Source organism: Hypanus sabinus, unplaced genomic scaffold (assembly GCF_030144855.1).
Source record: "Hypanus sabinus isolate sHypSab1 unplaced genomic scaffold, sHypSab1.hap1 scaffold_575, whole genome shotgun sequence".
Lineage (NCBI taxonomy): Eukaryota > Metazoa > Chordata > Chondrichthyes > Myliobatiformes > Dasyatidae > Hypanus > Hypanus sabinus.
In genome coordinates this window covers 139,342-147,991 of record NW_026781436.1, presented here as the reverse complement: position 1 = coordinate 147,991, position 8,650 = coordinate 139,342, and the positions used below count along the sequence as shown (strand labels likewise).

At 41.7% G+C, this 8,650-nt stretch overlaps 1 non-coding gene across 1 annotated transcript; it reads right to left on the bottom strand.

Moving 5' to 3' along the window:
• Positions 1-744: 744 nt before the first annotated feature.
• On the bottom strand, positions 745-906 carry LOC132389454 (U1 spliceosomal RNA). The gene has a single exon (XR_009510528.1). It is a non-coding gene; the product is annotated as a U1 spliceosomal RNA (small nuclear RNA).
• Positions 907-8,650: the final 7,744 nt, after the last annotated feature.

Here is an 8,650-nt window from a genome sequence, read left to right as displayed (position 1 = left end):
TCACTCATAGCAAATCAAACCCCCGAGCAATACGTTTGACCATCATCTAAATATAAATTAAATCATCAACCGCCATTTCACATTTATGAAGAAATAAAATTGGAAGGAAACCATATAAAGAAATTCGAATTAAATGATAATATTTGGCAAAAGATCCCCATCTTCTCTCAAGATCGAATCGAGGTTCAGAAGTTCTACTTCGAATTGTTTCCAAGCTAAGATATAGTATTCCTTGAGAAAAACATTCAATTAATGTCGGGGAAGAAATATCTTTCCAATTTAATACAATAGCACTTCTTGTCAGTAGTGTAACAAATGCAATTACATGTTGATCTGAAGATGAAATACCCTGAATATGATGTGGAACTATTCCAAAAGGAACAGTCAATCTATTAGGTTATACATTTATTTCCAGAGCTTTAGAAATTGTAGAAAATAAAGATTTCCAAAACGATTTTAATGTAAAACATGACCAGAACATATGTGACAAAGTAGATACTTCATTTATACATCTATCACAGCATTTCTCTGTACTAGGAAATACATTAGATAGTCTCTCCTTTGCTAAATAATAACGGTGAACGATTTTAAATTGAATTAAACAATGGTTGGCACAAAGAGAAGAAGAATTTACGTTTTTCAAAACTCGAAGCCAATCGTCATTAACAGAGGTCATATTAAATTCTCTCTCCCAATCTCGTTTAATCTTTAGTGATAGGTTTTCTTCTTTTTTTCTTTTTTTTTCAGGGGAGAGCGCGAACGCAGTTCCCCACTACCACAAATTGTGCAGTCGAGTATCCCGCATTTGGGGATATCGCAGGCGTCAGCTCACCCGGAGTTCAATGGGATAGCTTCGTCCTGGAACCTCGGCCCTCCTGATCACCGACGGCTCCCTGCCGTAAGTATATAGGTTTTCTTCTTGTAACAAAAATAAATTATAAATTCTGCTAATGGAACCATTCACTAAGGGATTCAATTTCAAAATGGTTTCCAACAAATCAGGTTCTTGTAAATATGGAAACTTAGGTAAACATGGTTGTAAAAAATGTCTAAGCTGAAAATATTGCAAAGAATGTGTATGAGCGAGAGAAAATTTGTTAATTAACTCTTCAAAGGTCATCAACCGACCATCACCAAATAAATCTGTAAAAGAATGGATCCCTTTACTTTTCCATAAGAGAAAAATGGGGTCAGTTGTTGAAGGTTTAAATGAAAAGTTTCGATATAAAAACTATACATCTTAAATTGTTTAACATTTAAAAAAATACGGAACTGAACCCAAATCCGTGGGGATTGTTTAATAACCGGGTAAAGATTTAAATTTGGAATTTTAGAGAGCTGTAAAGGTGATGGAGCTCCTAAAATTGAAGTTAAATAAAATTGTTTAAGAGCTTTAAATTCCGAATTAACCCAGAATGTTTTTTGGTTCTTATCAAGCCAATATAACCAAAAACATTTTTTGTAAATGATACTTATTAATTCTTGGTCTCTCATTGTTCCAAATAAAGGAAGAAATAAGAGAGTCAATTTGGTCGACTTTTTTTTAGTTAAAAAGATAGGTATATTTTGGAAAATATATAAAAATCAAAAGTTGTTTCATGGAGTCCATTAAAGGAACGACATTCGCTTCATAGAGATCTTTATATTTCTTAGTAATTATAATACCTAAATTTCTAAATGTATTAACAATTCTAAAAGGAATATCATCATATGTACTAACAGGGACATTTAATGGAAACAATTCGCTTTTATTCAAATTAAGTTTATATTCTGAAAATTTACTGAAAACTTTTAAGTGTTTCCAAAAGATTAGGAATTGATTCCACAAGATTTGAAATAAAAAGCAAAAGATCATCTGCATAAAGAGAAATCTTATGTATGGTTCCATTCATAGAGACACCATTAATACTTTTAGCTTCACATAGTGTTATAGCTAAAGGCTCCAATACAAAATTAAGTAATAAAGGGCTTAATGGACATCCCTGTCTAGTGCCGCGAGAAAGTGAGAAAACAGAAGAGCTGCAGTTCTTAGTAATGACAAGCTCAAGGACGGCTTCCTGTCTGTGGTTACAAGCCAAATGAATGATAAAATGGACTCGACCTCACAATGTAACTCGACGTGACCCTGCACCATATGTCTATCTGCACTGCACTTTCTCTGCAGCCAGAATGATTTGCTACAGTTCATTGGTTTGTCGTATATCAGTTTAATGTACTGTTGTAATGTATCGATCTGTGTGGATGATACGTCAGGCAAGATTTTCACTGGAAGTTCAGTACCTGATGAGAATAAACCAATTCCCCATTTTAATTGTGTGGAGATATTAGACAGACTGAGCTTCTGTTTTGGAACCTCAGAAGGAAACTGAACTGTTGTCACTTCTGTGGAATGCAAATGAATAGAAAAGGCTTCAATCTCTCATTACGATCTGCGGTAACTGGGATCAGGTGACCGGTGTTGCGTCTCCCATATTAATATCAGAATCAGGTTTAATAACACCGGCATGTGTCATGAAATGTGTTGTCCCTGCGGCAGCAGTAGAACCTAATTCATAACGATGGATTTTAACAATTCTGATTTAATATAAGAATATAAATATTACAGTTAAATTATATAAATAGTACAAAATGAAAAAAAGATGTAATAAACTATTTTAATTGTGCCGACTGTCTGACTGACCGGGTTGTTGCTTTGGAAGTAGTGGAGTGAAGCTCAACTGAACTGTACACATTTATGAGAAGCTCAAAGAAATAGAAAAGGCCAAATCCTCACATAAATGGGTCAGACACCCAGAAACATCGGCCGCACTTCAGCAGATAAAAACAGTGGAATGAAACATGCTGAGAATATTGCAGAAAAAAACATATTCTCCACCACAATGAGAGGACGTGACAGATCCGGATCTCACTGCCTTGTCTGAACGGGGAAAGATGAAGCTACACGGACACGGAGAGCAGTGACCCGCAGATGCTGCAGATCTGCGGAAAAACGTGAACAGGAACCGGGATCACGTGACCGGTTTGGTCTCCCACCGCTGGCAGTGACTCCTGTTACCCACTACTCTGTGGAAAGAAGCAAATTTGCCGCTCACAACTGCTTCCAACTTAAATGTGTTAGACATTTCAACTCCCAGGAAAAAAATATCGTCTGTCCACTCTATCTATTCCTCTCGTAATCTTATAAACGCCCATCCAGTCTCACCCCAGCCTGCTCCGCTCTGGAGAAAACAACACACGTTTGTCCAGCCTCTCGTTATAGCTCATGCCCTCTAATCCAGGCAGTGTCCTGGTAAACCTCTTCTGCGCCCTCTCCAAAGCCCTGACATCCTTCCGAGAATGGGGGCGACCAGAACTGTATAAAACACTCCAGACCTGGTCTAACAAGTTTTATAAAACTGTTACGAACTGAAACGTTTTAGAAACGAACCAGCAGCAATAGAGTTCACACTGGAGTCTGGTTTTGATGTTAAAATCACTCTCTTTATTAGTATCTACTTACAAAATTGTAATTTCACGAAATAAAGGAAAGTTAACAGTGTTATGTGTATATACGCGTAATTATAACTCCCCGGCTATCGAGACCGAGGGAACAAAGCTTAGAGTCTTGAGATGGTAAAGCAGGAAAATTCAGTAATCCACGGAAAAAATGATGGGGGAGAGATATTTGTAATCCAGGGTGAAACGTAGAGAAAATGCCGTTACTTCAAAATAACTCCGTCGAAGTTCATATCCGCTGAATCCGTCCACATCCGAGTTATCAGCGAAAGTGACCTGTCACAGGAATACCGTCTTCCAGGGGTTACCACACAACATACCCAGGCAAGGATTAATACAAGATATTCCAAACCCCGCTCCTATGGATTACACGAAGTGACAGCCACACACATTCGTTGTGGTTCCGTGTACCGATGATCAACCCACTCTTGTGGGCACAGGAGAGTTCCAAGCCTCAGCTGCGACTAACTGAAGAAATCAGCTTTACCAGTCTCCCTCTCTCTCTTTAGATTGGTCGACTGCCTGTCTGCAGATCGCTCTCTCTCTCTCTCTTATGGTTCAGTCCACAGTCAGCGCTGTCAGCCTGTGACTGACGTCATAGTCCCGCCTCCTCACGCCGGCGCTCTTAAAGAAACAGTCACAGTCCGACCGCAGGCTCGTAACAGCCGCAACACAACTTCCCGACTTTTGAACTCAGTGCTTCAACTAATAAAGACAACCACGCCATTTGCCTTCTGAACCACCTGATAAATCTGTGCAGTCTCTTTCAGGGAGCGATGAACTTGGAGTCTCAAATCCCTCTGATCATCAACACTGTTCAGAGTTTTGCATTTAACAGTGTATTGTCTCATACATTCGACCTACCGAGCTGCCAATGTGATCATCACTAATCAAATCTCACTGAGATTTCTCAGGTCCTGTTGAATTTATTGCCAAGTGCACAAGTACGGGAAGGTACAGGTACCGCATCACAGTACTTGTGACAGCATCACAGGCAAGTAAGTACATTCAGATAACACACGGAACACAAATTATACGATTCTCTGTCCGTAACAATCTATAAAAATATGTTTTATGTCATTAACAATATTTAAATACACTGTCATGATCAATATTAAAATGTGCATTTTGTGTCAATAACAGACTTATAAATGTTGAATTTGCTCCCTGTCTCCATTCCTCCTGTAATCCACAACCAGCTCCTTTGTTTGTCACAATGAGGTTCTTTTCTTGACACCACTGTGTCTGGTGAAGACTTCTTCTCTGTAGGCTGTTTCGTTATTGTTTGGGATTCGGCCGATCGAAGTAGTGTAGTCAACATTGATTAATTAGCAGATTGGAACCCGCCACTGCAGCCCCACAGTGCATTATGAACAGATTGCAAAGCTACGAAATTGCATGTGAATAGCCTCCCCTCCCCCAACTCCACTCTTTCTGCGTCACCAGCAGACTGGGACATCTCACATCTCGCTGCCTCAGCCAGGACATTAAACTGTGAACAACTGTGGTCAGGGACTGATCTCTGGGGAACTCCAAACGCTACCTCCTTCCAGTCTGAAAACGACCCACTCATCCAGACACACACTACCGGCAGTTTATCATCTCCAACGAAAAAGCCTAATCACCTACTCCCGATGTTCAATACCATTGCTGACTCTGAGTTTACCACCGTCAAATGCCGGGAGGGACATAATAATCAGAAAGTCTCTAGTCACAGCCGTGTAAATAAATTGTGATCTCAGTAGGGGTGTGGCGCATGCTCAGAAAGCGAAGGAGACAGACAAACTGAGCCAAATCACAGACTGATGAAGGGGAGATGTGATCCATTTTGATACAGAGAGGGAAGCAGAGAGTTTGATATTGTGCCTGATGCCGGAACTGTGGCCAGTTAGAAGATGAAATCTTGTTCCTCTAAATTGTTTTGAGCTGTGACAGTGTTTTAATCAGAAGGCACCATGGAGACTAAAATAATTTCAGTTGAAATGTTGTCCTTCACCCACTGACGTGCTTTGTAAGCCTTTAACAGTGTAGAAAATTAAAAGGATTTGTGTATGGGAATCACAAACACAACAGCACGTTAGATCTGCTGTATCTCTCAGTTCACCAGAGCATGGACACAAAGTAGACTGCAGGTGCTGTGGGGAAAGCAACACGTACAAGACGCTGGAGGAACTCAGCAGGCTGGGCCGCATCCGTGTAAATAGAGGCCACATTTCTGTCCGGAGTGAGAAAAGAGTTTCACTCAATCATCCCAGCTGCGGCAACACCAGCAACTTCACATCAGGGAGGAAGTTCAAATCAGCTCCGTGTTAAATGTTTAACCATCACGGTGACTGAAGGCAGCTGCAGGTTCATGAGGGACTGTTGCTGTCAGATTGTGCAGTTCTTGCGGCTGCTCATCGCACCCAGGACTGAACCCTGGTCACTGAGCATTGGAGGAGTCTGTTCTGCTGATGTTAGCCTTAAACTAGACTGGTGTTTAATATTGTGGATCTGTGAAAGATAAATCAGTTCTGTATCAAATCCCGTGTCGCAGGTACTTATTGTCACTGCCAAACTCACAATGTACACTAGAGAGGCCACTCGGTCCATCTGCTCCCTGCCCAGTTTTCTGTTCCATATCAGTATTTTAAAATTTATCTCTCACTCTCCCTGTTGCAACTTTGCACCGCTCCGTGGGAGAAGAGATTTCCCTTGAGTTTCTTAGAATCAGAGAAATCTGCAGCAAATTACAGGCCCTTCGGCCCACAATGCTGTTCCGACCATGAAACCTACTCTAGAAAATGCCTGTAATTACCCTACCACAGAACCCTCTATTTTCCTAAGCTCCATGTACCTCTCTAAGAGTCTCTTAAAAGACTCTATTGTACCCGTCTCTACCGCCGTCGCTGGTAGTGCAGTCCACACACCCACCGTTATCTGTATAAAAAATATATCACTGACATCTCCCTTGAACTACTTCCAAGCACCTTAGCTATGCCATCCCCCCTTTTCATGCTTATCCCCTCCCCCTTTATCTTTCCTCTGATTGGTTTTCCACTGGCACCTGTAGCCCTTCCCGCTCCCCATCTCTATTACTGGGCTTCGGCCCTCTCTTCCCCCCCCCCCCATTCCTGATGAAGGGTCTCGGCCCGAAACGTTGGCTACACCTTTCTCACGGATACTGCCTGACCTGATGAGTTCTTCCAGCGTTGTGTACGTAACTATGCCCTCCACGTGTTAGCCATCTCAGCCCTGGGGGAAAAAAGCCTCTGACTTTTCACACAATCAATGCCTCTCATCACCTTATACACCTGCATGAATTTCCTGCATGATTTTCCCCAGGCTAAATATCTCGATGAAATTGCTGAGTATTTGACCTTCCCCAGGGCTCTGGACAAAGGTGGTTAAACTCCCTTTTCCCTGCTCTTTTCAAATTTTGTGTCATTTTCACCAATCTCAGAGGACTGTGCTTCAGACAGCTGGGTTGTTACAATGCACCTCTTAAGTCTGACAGCAGACTAGGGAGTGAACCTTCGATGGAGCAGAGTCAGAAACCAAAGATTTGCCAGCTCCAATCATGGCTCAGGGGCTCTGGAAAGAGATGGGGTCTGGAGGTTACGTGCAGGAGGAGGAAGAGGAGCCAGACCAGCAGGATGTGTCTATGAATGAAAGATAAGAAACATTTGGAAACTGGTTAATTGAAAAACAAAATGGTTAATTTCTAAAAAACTTTGCAGGTTATCAGCAGATCAGGCAGCAAATGTGGAAAGGAATAAATGGGCAGCATTTAATCCGAGCCCCTTTAGCCCCTACTCCTCTGCTTAGTTGCTGCCTGAACTGCAGAGCTCCTTCAGCATTTTGTGTGCGTCTTTGTAAGAGGATTGGACTTTGGTATGAGATACACGAAATGCCTGTTGAAATTGAGTGTATCGTTTATGGGAGCGGTTTTCTGCGTTAAGAAAGTCGCAGAGTTTTCTACACACAAAAAAAACCTGAGATATGGACATGGAACAGTGCTGGCAGAAATTTTTAATGGCACCATGATTACCCATGAAGCCGCGCATTTAAAATTTCGCTGTCGTTTGAAGCACCGATCAAATGCGCAGGCGCAGGGTTGCTGCCGTCTCCGATAACTACGCATGCGCACCGTATACAAAATGTCGGGAGGAGCGAAAATGTAAGGACTTTTTCGACTTTAATTGAGTGACAATTGCTGTGAGAACTGGAGACTGTGGCCCGCAAACTCGGCACAGGCCAGGTCTTTTTCCTCTCTCTCAGCCCCACGATCCGTACACGGACCCCGGGGAGCTTCCGGCTAATCAGGGAATGGGAGCAGATAGATCTCACAGACAGAGCTGAGCTCCAGCTATCTGAGTGCAAGGATTAGGTACTCGGAAAAAGAGAACAAAATCTTTCTATCAGCAACCGCAGCAAGAGAAAATCTGCAGCTGCTGTAAATCCAAGCAACACACACAGAATGCCGGAGGAACTCAGCATTAGTACTCTTTCCCATAGATACTGCCCGGCCTGCTGAGTTCCTCCAGCATTTTGTGTGTGTTGCTTGTTCTGCCTGCTCTTGTTGTGGAGTTTTCTACCCGTGAGGATATGTTTTTACCCATTCTCTCTGGGTACATAATGATATCAAACAACTGTGCCCTGGGAAACAAGCAGCTTTCACATCACAAATGTGCCAGACTCCAATGAGACAGACTACTGTCCTTCCCTTCATATTCATTGGCATTGCCATCACCGAGTTCATCACCGTCCGTCTCTTGAGGGAGGGTTCAGGAGAAATATTTATGTAAAATACAGAAACTGGTTGTACCTGTGTGTATTGTGGTGATGCAAAAGTTGCTGGATAATTTGTAAGTGGTTGGAAGTGGAGTGATATTTGGAAGTCCGACTTTTTAAAGCATCATTTAGGAAGAAAATTGCATACAGTGACATGCAAAAGTCTGGGCACCAATGGTCAAAATTTCTATTCCTGTAAATAGCTAAGCGAGTAAAACAATGACCTGATTTCCAAAAGGCATAAAATTAAAGATGACACATTCTTTAATATTTTAAGCAAGATTACTCTCTTAAATCCATCATTTACAGTTTCAAAATAAAACTTTTTTCTCCAAACATACCTTTGCTCATTGTGGCCAAAAAGTTATTTTTTAACTTCATC